Source organism: Camelus dromedarius, chromosome 2 (assembly GCF_036321535.1).
Source record: "Camelus dromedarius isolate mCamDro1 chromosome 2, mCamDro1.pat, whole genome shotgun sequence".
In the NCBI taxonomy this organism is placed as follows: domain Eukaryota; kingdom Metazoa; phylum Chordata; class Mammalia; order Artiodactyla; family Camelidae; genus Camelus; species Camelus dromedarius.
Window position 1 is genome coordinate 20507354 of NC_087437.1, and position 16948 is coordinate 20524301.

The 16948-nt window shown below is 40.4% G+C and overlaps 1 pseudogene; it reads left to right on the forward strand.

Moving 5' to 3' along the window:
* The first annotated feature begins 15721 nt into the window (after window positions 1-15721).
* LOC105086342 (CDGSH iron-sulfur domain-containing protein 1-like) lies at window positions 15722-16122 on the forward strand (annotated as a pseudogene).
* The last annotated feature ends 826 nt before the right edge of the window (window positions 16123-16948 follow it).

Sequence of the window (16948 nt, forward strand, 5' to 3'; positions counted from 1 at the left end):
ATTAAAATAATAATTATTATTATTTCAACACATTGAAACAAGTATGTAAAAATGTACTTTATAAAACACAACAAATACATAAAAATTCATTGATTTGTAATGATAACTTTATAAAGCCACCATTGGATGTCTTTGGAGGTTGCCAGGATGTCAACTCATTCTGAAACTGACACATAAAAAGAAAGAATCTAGCATTTACTTTGCCTCTCCTATTAAGACTCCTTTTCAGGGTAACCAAATAATTGATTAAACTCTTCTTTACGGGAAAATTACAACTGATAAATGTAGGAAGACTTAATGACTTGGAAAATCACTATTCTGCAATCTCTAATGAAATCACAGATACAGATAATGATCAACAATGGCTGCCCAAAGCATCGAGTGAAAAAGGTAGATGGGAGACTTCTAATGGATGGATTATAGGCTGACTCCATCTGAACCAGCTGATCGATACCAAGATCACCAAAAATGAGACAAGCAGATAATTATGTATCTCCCGATGTGATGCAGTAGGAAGTACACAGCACCGCCTATAGAGAAATTTTGCCAAATAAATATTTAAAATTTTTCAACATTTTTGGCAGATAAAAACTACTATGTACAGAATAGATAAACAACAAGGTCCTACTGTATAGCACAAGGAACTATATTCAATGGTTTGTAGTAATCTGTAATGGAAAAGAATATGTATATATGTATAACCAAATCACTATGCTGTACACCAGAAACTAATACAACATTGTAAACCAACTATACTTCAATTTTTAAAAATTGGGAAAAAAATTGTTGTGAAAAAGAAAAAGAAAAGGAAGATATTAAATCTACTCAAGTCTCTGGTTCTAATGATTATCAGAAATACAAGGGATGGAATAACATGTAAATAACAGTTCAGAAATTAAATCAGATAAATATAGTAGGCAAGAAATTCTATAGAACCACAATTTAGTTTCTTCATCAAACAGCATTTTTTTAAAAATGGAAAAGTTTTACAGCCTATAAGAGATTTAAGGAACATATTAACCAAGTTAAATGTGTGCCTTTTTGCATCTTGGTTCAAATAAACCAACAATAAAAATATAACAGTTTGGAAAAACAGGAAAAATTGAACTCAGCCTGGATATTAGATGACACAGAAGAATTATTATTACGGGGGTGGGAGGTGGTATTCATGAGTATATGGCTACACTTCTTAAAAGTCCCTATCTGTTAGAAGTACACACACTACTGTATTTACACATTAAATGATATGATGCCAGGGAATTTCAAATACTCAGGAAAAAAGTGGGAGAAGAGATGGTACAAGAGTGGCAGGAAACAACAAGTTCATATTGTACATCACAGGGAACTATATTCAATATCGTAGTAACTTATAGTGAAAAAGAATATGAAAATGAATATATGTATGTTCATATATGACTGAAGTTTGTGCTGTACACCAGAAATTGACACAACACTGTAAACAGACTATATGTCAATAAAAATACATAAATACAAACACACACACACACACACACACAAAAGAAAAAAAGGAGTGAAAGCAGAGGTAGGATGAATTCCATAGCATACAAAACAAATGTCAATACAATGCCCCTTTGCGATGTTTCTTTATAGATACTTAAGTTTCACTTAAGAAATACCATAATTCATAACAGTTGTACACTCTGTACATTGACTGCTATAGATTTCCTTACAATTGAATGTGTTTAATTACATATAAATCCTTAGCCTCCCCATAAGACCTGGGAGAATAATTATAAACAAGCAACTTCAATTTCCAGCAAATTTCCCTTCTCTACATGGTAAGAAAAACAAAGCAGAACAAAACTGGGGAAGTTCAAAGGAAACTCAGCTTGGTCAAAAGTCAAAGATGGCTGAATTTATTATAATGTTAAGCCATGTTTTACCAAAAATGATGTGTGAAACGATATCAATACTTGTTTAATTATAATGTATATTTTTCCCTAAAATTCTCTGTTTAGAACAATGAATGATCCCGAAAACTGTCAAATATTTGTGTAGACTTTAGTTAAAATAAATAGCAAATATGTGTCAAAAGAAAAAAAGAATGGCAGGAAATTGATCACTGTTGAATTTGGATGATACGTTATGAGGATTATTTATAACAGTCTCTTTATTTTTATGTATGTTCTGTAATAAAAAGTTAAACATATTATCACCTTAATAGTTTCAGAAAAAGCTCATTGATCATGTTCAACAGCTATTCATAACTGCTATCCTTAGCAAATTAGGAATAGAAGGGAATTTATTTAACTAAGCATGACTATCAAAACCTGCAGCAAACATTACAGTTCATAATGAAACAAAAACTTTGTTTTAAATCAAGGCTAAAATAAGGATGCCCCTACTATCACCACTTCTTAGCAACATTGAATCACAGAACCTAATCAGTACAGTAACTGGAGAAAAAGAAGCAGATAGAGGGGTTGGAAAGGAACAAATAAGTTAATTTTCTCAAAAGAAATGATTCTCTACATAGAAAAATCCAAAGTGACAATAAAATTATTAGTATAATTCTCAGAATCACTAAGTTTAGTAAGGGAATGGTAAAGAAAACAATAGTATCTACCTTCAGTGGGGAGAGAGCAGATTTAAATGGAATAGGACACAGGTGGCTTGCTTTCTTAAAATTTTTTTATTTGTTTAGTGAGGAGGTAGTTTTATCTATCTATCTATTTATCTGTCTACTTATTTACTTATTTTAATAGAGGTACTGGGGATTGAACCCGGAACCTCATGTATGCTAACCATGCACTCTGCCACTGAGCTATACCCTCCCCCTATGGGTGGCTTTCAAAAGCACTGGTAATGTTCGATTCTTAAGATGGATGGTGGAGAGAAGGCTGTTTATTATTCTACATACCTTATAGTGTGTGTGTGTGTGTGTGTGTGTGTGTGTGTGTGGTTTTGTTTGTATGAAATATATAATAAAAAATTAAAAGCAAATAAAAAATAATGGATTCCCTATGTCTGGGATTTCTAAAGCATAAAACTTGTCTGTTGGGGATGTCATAGAGATAATTCTTCCTTTGGGAAAATCACAGTAACTTGCTTTTGAGTGTCCATTGCCATTTTCAAAGGTTTTCTAATAGTCGTATTACCAGATTGTTGCCATGTTGCAGTATGAACTTGAGATTGTCCATGCCAAAGGCTCAGAAATAGCCAAAATAAAACCAGCGAATCTCAGAAGTAGTAATTGGTGTAAAAAGAAAATTATTGTGCACAACACCAAAAAGACAGCTTGCAAACTGGGAGCACTCAAACCAAACATGGAATGAGGCTCCAGGGTATACCGTTACAAAACAGCTCATATAGTGAGAAGGCGGTGTCTTCATAGTAATTGGTAATTAAGCTAAATTAATGACTAGACCGGTTTTGTCTGCTCAGGGAAATTTCAAGACCAGTCTCCACTTGCTTTTGACTTTAACTCCAAATATTCAGATAAATACCAAAAATCTGTAAATAAAAAACTTCTAATGTATGCAACTATTTTGAAACACTGCGTGGTTCAACACTGGGAAGGCCCAACAAAAGATATGGACCTGTAGGCTTCTAGGCTGTGACCTCTGTCTAGACTCATAGTCTTAGTGGTAGCCTTTAACCCTGAGTGAGTAGGGTCATTCCCTTTAAGATGGGGCCTGAGTTCTCCAGTACACCCCGTAACTCCCCATTCTTCTCACATCCTACCCTCTTCATTCTTCTGCACTTCCTGCTTGGTCCAGCAGGTGGCTGAGTTTGTGAACCTATCTCCCTGAATCTACGGCATTCATAGAAATCTGCCTGTAGTTCTCTCAATTCACCATCAGAGGGCAGGCGTGGAAACTAAGAGGAGAAACTAGCTTTTGCTATTACCGGTACGTTCAGGGAATGGAATCTAAGGACTAATCAGGACGTGCCTGAATTTTAACCATGAAAATTTTACATGTTTATCTGAATTGACAAGTATTCTGCAAACATCATGTGTGAGACTGGGAATGTTCGTGTCTTGTTAGTGGCAAAATCAGTGGCAACAGTTGAAGTGGGACCTCTATAGAGGGGCTGCTCTAAGGATCAGAGCTTGGCACTACTCAAGCATGTGGCTCTGGACGACCAGGAACTTCGTTTATTTCAGAAACTCTGAGAAAAGAGTGAATGATTCAGTAAACTTCAATCTCACTTTTCTGCCAAACATGTCTCTAGAAGAGAAACCCTCTAGGTCTGCTCTCCTCAGATAGGAAATGAGGAGAAACTCCATATGGGGCAAGGGGGGACAAGCTAGCGTCTGTCACAGACAGTGGGCAGTTACACAGTGTGTGATGTGCTGGTTAATATTTAGCAACCAGTTCTCAAAACAAACAAGCCAAAAACTCTGATTTGTGGCATTTGCCATTTTCATGGTATAAATACTCCCACCTTGGCCAACTCCAAGCTGCCAGCATGGCATCACTGAACATAGAGTTGGGAACAGATACACACAATGGGTTCTCACGAGCCCCAGCAAGAACAGGCCAGCTTTACCACAGGCTTTACCACTGACTCCCACCTACCTTCCACCTCCATTTCAAAGTTAAATCAATTGTAGAAGCAGGCCCACCCTAACATTTGCAGGATTTAGGGTAAAGATACAAATGGAGGCTCATAGACATGTGTCTAAATATTTGTTATAAGTAAAACTAACAAACTGTTCATTATATATATGTATATTATATATATATATATATATATATATTCAATATAGCTTACCTTATCTTACTCTGTATTTTCTGCTCAGTTCTGTTGTGAACCTGAAACTGCTCTAAAAGAATAAAGTCTATTTAAAAAATTAAAAAATAAGATAAAAATAAAATAAAATATAGCTTATCTTGCTGCCATGACAAATTACCTGGAAAGTCAGGTTTAAGTTTAGAATTTTATGCCTAACACAGCCAGACAGAAGAAGCCATCCCTGGCCCTCTATCCCAGGCCTAGCCCCTGCCCCTGCTCACCTCGGCACACACAAGCCCTAGCCCATGCTTCCAAGCACCCCTGTACCCTGTGCAAACAGCTGCCCCTTGGCAAATCCTTGGCCCAAGTGTGAGCACACTGGCAGTGTGGTCTCTGCATGGGAGAATGGGCCAGGGCAGAGGCCATACCAGCATAAAAGTGGACTTGAGGTCATCTGGGCAGGGAATTATGGGGTCCCAAGTATCTGAAACATGGAGGAAGGGGTGAGTCTTCAAGTGAGCATGTCCCCATTGCCCTGTAGATTTTTCATCCCCTACGGAGGGTAAAGTCAGCCCAGGGCCAGAGCAGACCCTTCACAGTACAAGATGCAGAGCAGGGAGCTTTCTCTCCCAAGCCTGAGGACGATCACTGCACAGAAGTCCCTTCTGCTGTCCATGTCTTCTGATGGTCCTCAGTGTTTAAGCCCCCTACCTGGACAGGGCTCCTGAAAATTTGATCACTTGGCTGAAGTACTGAGTACTTACAATTAGCTGGGACTGAGCTGTACAGTAAAGGAATGAAAAGATCCTTCTGCCCCAATATTCTTAAAAGAGTGGTTCATTACATTGAGTCTTCACTTACACTTTAGGGCAGGGTCAGCAAAGCAAGACCTAAGGACCAAATCCTACCCAGCTGTTTTCATATTGCTCTTGAGTTTAGAATGGATTTTGCATTTTGAAAGAGTTTTAAAAAAAAATCAGAAGACTATAACAGAAACATTATACTGTACACCAGAAACGGACACAACACTGTAAACTGACTATATTTCAATCAAAAAAAGAATATTTCATGACACGGGGAAATTATATGAAATTCTAACTTCAGTGTCCATAAATAAAATTTTGGGGTGAAACAGCCCTTAATATTTGTTTACACATCGTCTGTGGCTATTTTCGCTCTACGCAGAATTGAACGGTTGTGTCAGAGACTATGGTCACAAAGCCTAAATTATTTATTCTGACCCTTTACCAGAAAAGTCTGCCAACCCCTGCTTTAGAGTTAAGTGTCTGTCTTACGTTTCTCCAGAGAAGATGGGTGATGTGTATAGTAAAATGCTGTGAGCCCTTGAGAAGGAAAGGCAGGGAGGAGACAAGGAAAAGGGAGGCCAGAAGTCCTGGCTGAGCAAACTGCAGAGCTTTGCCCCTTTTCCTTAGAAAAGAGAAGCTATATAAAGGCAGCAAGAGCCAGCAGGGAGGGCACTTAAGGACAGAAAGAGGAAGAAGTGGGCATGTCACCCTCTGACACTCCATCAAGACCCAGGCCTGGCTTTGCCTTTGTTTTTCCCATTAATCTCATTTATAACCTCCATTTAATTGGAACATTAAATCTCAACGGGGAAGTCACTACAGTTCTTTGTCTGTGCGATGATCTTTGTGGTTGAAAATGGCCTTGGGGGCTCATCATTAAAACATCGAGAGCAGCTCTGTCCTAGAAATATAACATAAGCCAGAATATAATTTTTAATATTCTAGTAGCCTCATTTTAAAAAGTAAAAAGAACTGGCAATATTAATAAAGTAACCTTACTTGATCCAATGTATCCAAAATATTACCAGTTCAACATGTAATCAATATAACCTTATTAATGAGATATCAAATTATTCTAAACATACCTAAACATTTTCTAATAACTGAGTCAAGTTTCAGTTTTTAAATGTCAGTTGTAATCCAATAAAATGAAAACTCAGTTCCTCAGCTGCACCAGCCACATTTTTAGCCACACATGGCCAGTGACACTGTGCTGAACAGCGCAGCTCTACACAAATCCACAACACAGAACTACCGTGCATTGTTCTCTGTGATTGCTTTCCAACAACACGGGGCAGCAGTAGATATTTACAGAGCACTTACTCTCTCCCTTTAAGCTCTCTAGACAACAGGGGAATGAGATGTGTGATTTCTCCACACTGGCTGCAGGGAAAGGTGACTCTCCCCATAATTATCCATTGGAGGAGGTGGCTTATCTTCTGTGACCCCCAGAGAGCCGACACAGTTTGCAAAAGTCCCAAAGGTTGTGATATTTCCATACTCCCCATCAAATCCATAAACAAGTCTTGTTGACTTCGTGTTTAAAATATAAATTTTAGTTAGAGGATTCACCCTTTCCTATTTGAAAATCTACTACAGAGCTATAGTGAACAAGACAATGTGGTAACTGGAGTAAGAAAATTGATAAATAGACAGACAGACAGATAGATAGACTGATGGATAGATATCAATGGTATACAATTGAGAGTCCAGAAATAAACCCATACATCTATAGGACGCCAAACCTATTCAAAGGGGAAAAGACAGTCTTTTTTGTAAATAGTGCTGGGACAAATGGATATTCACGCAAAAAAGAATGAATCTGTACCCACACAAAAGTTAACTCAAAATGGACCAAAGACCTAAATGTAAGAACTAAAACTATTAAACACTTAGGAGGAAACACAAAGGTAAATCCTTATGACCTAAGATTAGGCAGTAGTTTCTTAGATTTAACACCAAAAGCACAAGGAACCAAAGTAAAAATAGATATATTGGGTTTTATCAAATCTAAAACTTCATGTTTCTAGCAGCATTATTCATAATAGTCAAAAAGTGAAAACAATCTACATGTGCATCAACTAATATATGGATAAACAAAATATGGTATATCTATGCAATGTTATTTAACCATAAAAAGGAATGAAGTATCAGATGGATGCTACAACATTGATAAGCCTTGAAAACGTTAAGCATAGTGAAAAAGCCAGAGAAAAAAAGGCCACATACAGTATGATTCCATTCATGTGAAAAGTCCAAAATAGGCAAGTCCCTAAAGAAGGAAAATAGATTAATGGTTGCTAGGGGCTGGGGGAGGGGAGAACTGGGAGGGTATGCAGTTTCTACCCAGGTGATGAAAATGTTCTGGAATTAGATAGTGGTGATGGTTGCTCCACCTTGAGAATATACTAAAACCCACTGGATTGCACACCTCGAAATGGTGGATTTTATGGTATGTGAATTACATCTCAATTTTAACATGTATGTGTATATAACATTTATCTTCCACTTGTCCCCATCCCCACCACCACTACTCCCATCCAGGCCACCATCACCTTTCATTCACCTGCAAAAGCTTCCTAACTTGTCTTCCTGTCTCTACTCTTGCCCCTGTAACCCATTCTTCACACAGCAACCAACCCAATATTGTGTGTGTGTGCGCACACAAATGTGTGATTTTTAAAATGTATTTATTTATTATGTGTCTAACTTACTGTTTTATGATAATTTCATACTTAAAGAAATTTGCAGAAATGGTACAAAGAGTTCCCCTGTACTTTTCACCAAGCTTCTGCATCTTACATAACCATAGACTAACCATCAACACCAAGAAATGTGTACTATCCCGTTAACTGATCTACAGACCTTATTTAAATTTAAACTCCGCCGGTTGTCCCATTAATGTCCTTTTTCTGCTCCAGAATCCAGTCTAGGAGCCCATATTCCATTGATTTGTCCTGTCTCTGCCACTGAGCTGCACCCTTCCCCCCTTTTGTGCTTTCTGACACTAAAAATATCCCAGGCTCATCTTGTGCTTTCCCTGGCTCAGGCCTGCAGCCTGATCTTTCTAAAAGATCATTTCAACCATGCCATCTGCTGCTTCATACCACTCAATGATTCTCAGAGAATAAAATCCTTACTGTGCTTTCAAGGCCCTTATCCACTTCTTAAGCCTCCTCCATCCCTGCCACTCTCCTTCCTTGCTCACCTGTACTCTAGTTACATGGGGATTCTGACAGTTCCTAGGACATGTCCAGCTATTGCAACCTCAGGGCTTTTGCATGGTTGGCTCTTTGTCATCCTTCACCTTTCACCTCATATCTCTTCCACAGAAAGGATTCCTTAACTTCTTTACCTAAAAGAGCTCCCATCCTCAAGTTATGTATCCTCTTACCATCCGCCCATTTCTCCTCAGCACTTGGTGTAATCTCCGTGATATTTGCTTTAAAGCACATATATTGTCAACTTTTTCTTTACTTTTAGCATTTTAAAATAAGGTTTAAACAAATACAAGTGCAACAGTTGTAAATGCAGACTGATAATGGAAAGCTCAATCGGGCATCAAGTCTGACAGTGACATGATTTCCAACCTCTTAAACAACATTTGGCAAAGTTTCAAACAAAATAAAGTACATTGTTCTTTGATTTACACAATAGTTGCACCCCTGGAAGATTCAGTGTTTATTAAGATCAAGCAGAAAATACTTTTGTGTTTACATGTAAAACAGAATTAAGTTTTAGGCTCAAAGCATTATATAAACAAATTTTTTACCTACTTGAATGTCAGGCAGGGCACTTGAGAGTCATGTACAATCTACAACAGATTTTCACTGAGCCAGACTGTCCCGGGATTTGCAGGATGTTTAGCATCCCTGACCACATACTGACTTTGCCAGCAGATCCTCTAGTCACTGTGCCAATCAAATGGGTCCCCACTTGAACCTTGTTACACTATTGGTGGAAATGTAAATTAGTGCAGCCACGGTGGAAAACAGTATGGAGGTTTCTCAAAAACCTAAAAATAGAAGTACTGTATGACCCATCAATTCCACTTCTGGGTATATATCCGAAAAACAAATCAAAAACACTAATTCAAAATGATGCATGAAACAAGTTTATACTATATAGCACAGGGAGCAATATTCAGTATCTTGTAGTAACTTATGGTTAAAAAGAATATGAAAACAAATATACATATGTTCCTACATGACTGAAGCATTGTGCTGTACACTAGAAATTGACATAACATTGTAAACTGACTATACTTCAATAAAAATATATTTAAAAAAAAAGAAAATATGTATTCACCCCAATGTTTACAGTAGTATTATTTACAATAGGCAAGACAAGGAAACAACCTAAGTGTCCAACAGCAGATGAATGGATAAAGAAGATGTACATATATATATGAACACACACAATGGAATACTTCTCAGCCATAAAAAAGAGTGAAATTTTGCCATCTATAGCAACTGGGGGGGAGTTGGAGGGCATTATGCTAAGTGAAATAAGTCAGACAGAGAAAGATAAATACTCTATGATATCACTTATATGTGGAATCTAAAAAAAAATACAACAAACTAGTGAATATAACATAAAAGCAGCAGACACAGATACAGAGAAGAAACCAGTGGTTACCAGTGGGGGGGGCAATACAGGGATGAGGGTATGGGAGGTACAAACTATTAGGGGTAAAACAGGATGTATTGTACAACATGGGAAATACAGCCAATATTTTGTAATAACTGTAAATGAAAAGTAACTTATAAAAATTGCATAAAAATAAGAAAATTTTTTTAAAGCCCACACAAAAAAATCAACACAGGGGAAAAAAATGGGTCCCCATTTGACAGAGATTTCTAAAAGATTTAGATTTCTGAAACCCATTTGTTTTAAATTTCTAGGAGATCTCCTGGGGTGGGGAGGGGCATTGTTTCTTAAGAAGCCGTGACAGAAGACGGAAACCCAGAGATAAGGTAAGCAAAGGGACCACGGGATAGGGCTTCTTGTGTGTTATCACCCCACCTCACCCACAGCAGCTATCGCGGTATCAGAAACAGGCTATAACTGCTCGGAAGACAGTATGTCACCAGGAAGGTAACCTGTGTGGGAGGTCTTCCCTGGTCCCAATTAGGAGTCTCCCCTTCTTCCTCTAATCCCGTAGCTCAGCAACTGTCTTGGGCCACCGGGGGCTTCTGCTGTGTATCAGTGTCATCGAGCACACAGCCATCCTCCCTAGTAGCCTGCAGGCTTCGGGAGAACTTAAGCCAATCCACTCCTGCATCTCCAGCAACGCAAATGGAACGCAGCACGTACTCCATCAATGCTTGTGGAATAAATGTGTATATGCTTTAACCAGGGAAGAATGGGAGATGGAGCAGGCCTACGTGAGGCAAGTCCTCTCCCACAGCTTGTTCCTAAATGCACCACTGGCCATCTGGGAGCCCTGAGCTGCACCGTGAGCCAGGTCCTGGGCTAGACCTTGTTCATCATGAAGATGAGCAAGACAAATGCCTGCCCCTGGGGAGGAAACAGATCTGAGAGCCACAGGAACTGTGGCAACAGGATTGCAACTGGGGGGCGCTGGGAAAAGGGGCAGCTAACTCCTCCTGAGGCAACAGGAGCCAGGGAACAGGTCTGTAGGATGATGTCTGAGTGGAGAGAGTAGGAGTTAGCAGGAGTTGGCCTGGGTGAGAATGGAGATTGCTGCAAGCAGAGGGAGCCAAGCTTGCAAAGTCACATTAGGAGAACTCTAGTAACCCACTCCTCCTCCAAATACCCTTCAGGCACTGCCCTCCTCTGGTCAGCACTGTGTTAGGGAGGCAGGAAGAGCACAGGAGACAGACGAGGGGCAAGTTCCAGAGCATCACCTACTTCAAAAGACAAGCAAGCTGTATATACCGGGGTCAGCCCTGACTTCCTCATATGAAGCCTCAAGAACTGACCAAGCTCCTCAGAACTAAGGAAAGTCCTCTTGGCTTCCTGAGGATTCCACCTCTTAGAAATGCCTCCTCTGGGGGGATATGATGCTCCCAGACCAACATCTATTTAAAAAGTGTGACCTGATTCACTCAACCAATCACATCCTCTCCCCCGGTGCACCTTTATTGGGAAGGCAGAGGCACTCAGGTTTACTCCTACTCTGAGCCAGGTGTGGTTCCAGGCGCTCCATACATGTTCCCTCATGCAATCCTCCCGACACACCACACAACAGGCATTAAGACCCTTGTTTGCGGATGAGGAACCTGAGGCTCAGAGAGGCCGTACAACTTGCCCAACGTCATACACAGCCCATAAGTGGCCTACAGTTCCCCCCATACCCCCACCAGCCCCTAACAACAACTTAAATGATGGATTAAGGGGTGGTGTGACCTGTGTGAGGACTTCGGGGGCAGGATTCTCAGAAGCCTCCTTAATCAGGAAGAGAAATCAGCCCAGTTTATGACCAAGGAGCTACCTGGGGTCTGGCTCAGGTAATCATTAGAAAACACAGAAGACACCATCCTCGAGGAGGTTTGTGAGTGTTCAGTGAATGCATGCCTGGCACACAGCAGAGGCTCGCTCCTGCACGTGCTCTGCTGTCTTGATGTGACCATGCTACTGTTATCCAGGAACAGTTTGGTTTCCAGCCTTTGCCCACGGTTGGTGCCTCTGTGTATCAATCACATTCCCAGCAGGAGACAGGCAGTACACTCAGACCTTTAACTACAGACCGTAAAAAGGCATTAACAGGCAAGGAACCAACAAGAGGTTATGAGCTACTAAAGGCCTCGCTATGATAAGCTCTTTCTATTCCTAGACCTGAAGGGACAAAAAAAAAAAAAGGGACAAAATTACTGGAATCTAGTAAAAGCTAGGACTGCAGAGAAAGTTCTGCCCCCCAGGGGCCGTGGCCCTACACCACTGGTTCCCAAATTTCACAGAGCATCAAAATTACCTTTGCGGACTTGTTAAACTACAGATTGCTGGGTCCCCCAGAAGGTTTAGAGCAAGGCCAAGAACTCGCATTTCTAACAAGCTCCTAGAGGATGCAGATGCTCTGGTGTATTGCCCACTCTTTGAGAACCACTGCCTTGGAGGAAGAGAGGCATAAGGAGGAGGTATAAATACCCTGACCTCTTTCTCCTTCCACCTACCAATCCCCTGCTGGTGTATTCCATTAGCTGGACCCAACCTGATGCTAGAGGGCAAGGTGTTAGGGTGCTAGAGGCTGGAGATGACCTGCTGCTGGGACACAGAGCAGAGAAGGGGTCTGAGAGGTGGAGAGCAAGGAATCATCAGAAACTCCCGCATTCTCCAACCCCATCCCGCCCCTCCACTTCCACCAGCCCCATAAGCAGAGGACACCATTCTCATTCAAATAGTTTTCTGCCCTATGGCTTCTCTAAATAGTATTCTTGAGAGCTAGAATACATTATACTTTGCTCTGAGGCTTAAAGAAAATTATGATTCTCTCAACTCAATGAAATAAATAAGCTATTATGTCTTGTTGCCCTGCAGTAATGTTATGCATTTCCTGTGTTCAGAAGTGTTGAGATTCATATCTGGAATAAAACTGTCATTCTTCATCCCTTTTATTTCAGCCTTTTCCACAGTTGTTCCCAGGAGGCCTGTTTTCTGATTAATACATGGCATTTTTTCCTTAGAATTTAGGTAGGTTTTTTAACCTAAGCAAATGATAATAAAATAATATTTCTTGAACTTTCTCACAGTGTCTCTTCTTATATCCCCTGCTCCCAAGTTTAAGAAGTAAAAACATAGCAATGAGCCTGAATCTCTGAAGATTTGCTATGAATCAATCTTCAAGAGGAACAAAATCTGCTTTAATTAAATTCCATTTTCCCTTTGTGAATGAAAGCATTAACCAATGTTAGTAGTTCTTCAAAAGCCCCAAGTCTCCAGAGCTATCCTTGAGACTGAGGTCACTTACAGACAGCAACTCCCAGAACTCAAGATGGGACAGGTAAGAAGAGAAATCAGGTTGGTAGGGTGCTCTGGGCCAGGAGCCCGGGAGGGATGAAACTCAATGAAGTGTGACATACAGGAAGTGTATCTTTGGCAGTTTCTGAGTCACTGAAAGACATTTTCCCCCACTGACACCCTCCTGCTGCCCCTCAGCCACCATCAGGGTTCCTGACTGCTCTGCCCTCACCGAGTAACCATGCTCTCCACCTTCAAAGGGGAACGAGTTTATCTTTTGCACCAGCTGTCATCCACTGACTGTGACAGCCTGTAGTTCTCTGTGGAAAAGATCGTGGTGCTTACCTTTCCTAAAACAAATCAACAGATGAAGGAAGAAGATAATTTTAAACTGCAGTGAGGAAAGAAATTATAACAATGGGAGTAACTGGTAGAGACAACTTTAAATACAGTCATAGGAGACTGCTCCATGGTATCTGAATTTAAACTAAAGGATGGTGTTTTAATACACACTGAAAGATGGAAATGAACCTGGCACACAATTGTCAAAGGAAGCAAAGGCCTGAAGGAAGGAAAGGGTTTGGAATACTCCACACCCAAGGCCAGTGTAGCTGGAGAAGAATAATCAAGGGGGCAGCAGTATGAGGTAAGTTTAGGGAAGCTGGCCACAGGCATATAGGAGACTTGTAGAATAAGTGTAACAGTTATCTATAGCTGTGTAACAAAGCAACCCAAAACTTAGTGGCTTAAAACAACAGCCATTTACTTGCTCACAATTCTGGGAGGCAGCCATTTGGGCTGGACCACCAGTTTCACCTGGTCTCACTTTTGTATCTGCCACCAACTGGTGGCTGGTCCAGAACTAGCTGATCTATGATGGTTTCTCACACCTGTCTGATGATTAATGCTGGCTATTGGCTGGTCTGTCTAGGTGGCCTCAGATGGAAGAGCCTTTCTCTGTCAATATGATTTCTCATCCTCCAGTAGGCTAGACCAGTCTTCTTCACATGTCAGTCTCAGGGGAGCATTCCAAGAGGATAAAAGTAGAAGCTGTAAGGTCTTGTGAGGCTTAGGCTTAAAAGTCAAACAATGTCACTTGTACTGCATTCTACTGATCAACACAAGACACAAAGCCAGCCTGGATTCAAGGGGTAGGGAAGTGGGAGGGGTGGAAAAGTCACATAGCAAAGGGGCATGCATACAGAGATGGGAAAAATTATGACCAATTTTGTAATACACTCCACCAAGGTATGAAGTTTATATTTTAAGCTAAGAGCAATGGGAAGTCACTGATGAGTTTCAGATTTGAAAATCAGGTAAATCTGATTTATACCTTAAAAGGATCACTCTGACAAATATAAGATAAATAAGTACTAGGGATATAATGTACAATATGATCAATGTAATTAACACGGCTCTATGTTGTATATGAAAGTTGTTACGTGAGTAAAACCTGAGTTCTCATCACAAGGAAAAAAAAAATTTCTATTTCTTTAATTCCATATCTATATAAGATGATGGATGTTCACTAAACTTCTTGTGGTAATCATTTCATGATATACGTCAGTCAAATCATTATGCTGTACACCTTAAACTTATACAGTGCTGTATAGCAATTATATCTCAATAAAACTGACAAAAATTAAATTAAATTAAACTTTAAAAGGGTCACGCTGGTGAATGGGTGGAGCAAGGATGAGTGTGAGGGAAGAATGTAAGCAGACAGACTGGGCAAGTGGTTTGGCGGTCATCCAGGCTGGAGATGAGGGAGTCTAGCCTAGGGTTGGGGACAGTGAAAGAGCTCCAGCCCACTCTTCCTGAGAGCCTGACCTACAGATTTTGGGCTTACCTAGCAAGCCTTTGAAATCACACAAGAAATTCTTTGCCACAAGTGTCTTAATGTATATTCCTGCTGGTTCTGGTTCTCTGGTTGAACTCTGGTTGATACCGGGGTTATCAACAAATATATGATACAGATGATATCTTATGCCACCAGACTGTGTGAGCTCTCCCAGGGAAAGAAAAGAGGAGGGCCAAGGAGACACCAGCCCAGGGCGCACCAATATTTAGAGGTCAGTTAACAGGAAAGAGAAAAAGAGACTAAGGAACAGTCAGTGGAATATCAGCAAACCCTCATGAGTGGGTTGTCACTAAAGCTAAAAGAAAGTGTTTCAGAAACAAAGGGGCAGCCAGAACTGGTGCCCTTGGGACCCCTCTCACATCTTGACTTGGGGTGGCCACTGGGCCTACCTGTGCTCAGTGTCCTGAGTACACTCTTTGCAAGTGACAGCACCATGAGAGTGACTTCCAGCACCCAAGCTGAATGGATCACAGCCGTTACCATCTCTGCTGGGGCAGTTCCAGCTGGTTATTTAGCTTACAAAAGATTTTATGTTAAAGATCATCATAGAAAATCTATGGCAAACCTTTACAACCAGAAAGAAAACTCCAAGACCACACAGGCTTTTGACATGGAGGATTTAGAAGACAAAGCTGTGTACTGCTGTTGTTGGACTCCAAGAAGTTCCCATTCTGTGATGGATCTCACAGAAAACACAACGAAGAGACTAGAGCCAACATGGGACCTCTAATCATTAAGAGAAAAGAAACTTCAATGGACAGTTTTGATGCTGCAAACCAACTTGCCATGATGTCACCTTACTGTTTAATTAGAATGACCAGCACTTCTGTCTAATGCACTTCCCCTGGGTTCTAGATATAGCATGTTGCAAACTGCAGCTTTCATATTCATGGCATTCACCTTACTTGTTGCACCGTTGTGGGGTACATTTGTTTAAACAAAACAAAACAAAATAAATCAAAGAAAAACCAATCTCAGGACCTGTGAGTTAAAAAAAAAATAATGAAGAAATGGTCAACGGGGTTTAATGCTATTGCATGGTCAGGGAAAATGAAAACAGAGAAGTGTTTATTGGGCTTGGCGATATGGAGATGGTTGACAAATTTAGCAAGAGTGAACACTTCTGTGGAACAGCAAGCCCAGGAGCCATATACCAGATGTGCCATCATCCTTAACCTTCACAATAGTTCTTAAAGCTAAGGTTCACTAGCCTTCCATATTATTCAACATTGAGTGTGATTTTGAAGACTGAAGCTCTGGAGCCCGATAACCTAGATTCAAACCTGGCTCCTCCACTTACTGACTGCAAGTTCTTTAAGCAGTCTTTATCTCAGTTTCCTCATCTGTAAAATGAGAATTGTGAGAATACCTCCTTCACAGAGTTGTTTGAGAACTGTATGATTTAATATATGTGAAGCCATTTAAAGGCTTGTTAAATATTTACCATTGACCATATCACTCTTCCCCTCATACAGATAAAGAACCAGAGGCTCTCAGAGCTTTCTGTAGATCCTGAGACTAATAGTGAAGGATGGAGGCCCTGTCCTCCTGGACTCCACACCCTGAGTTAAGAATTTGAAGACTGACTCCCACTCAGGCACCTGCACCTCAGATCCAGGTTCCCTTCAGAGCAAGAAACCTCTTCTGGAGGTGAGTCAAG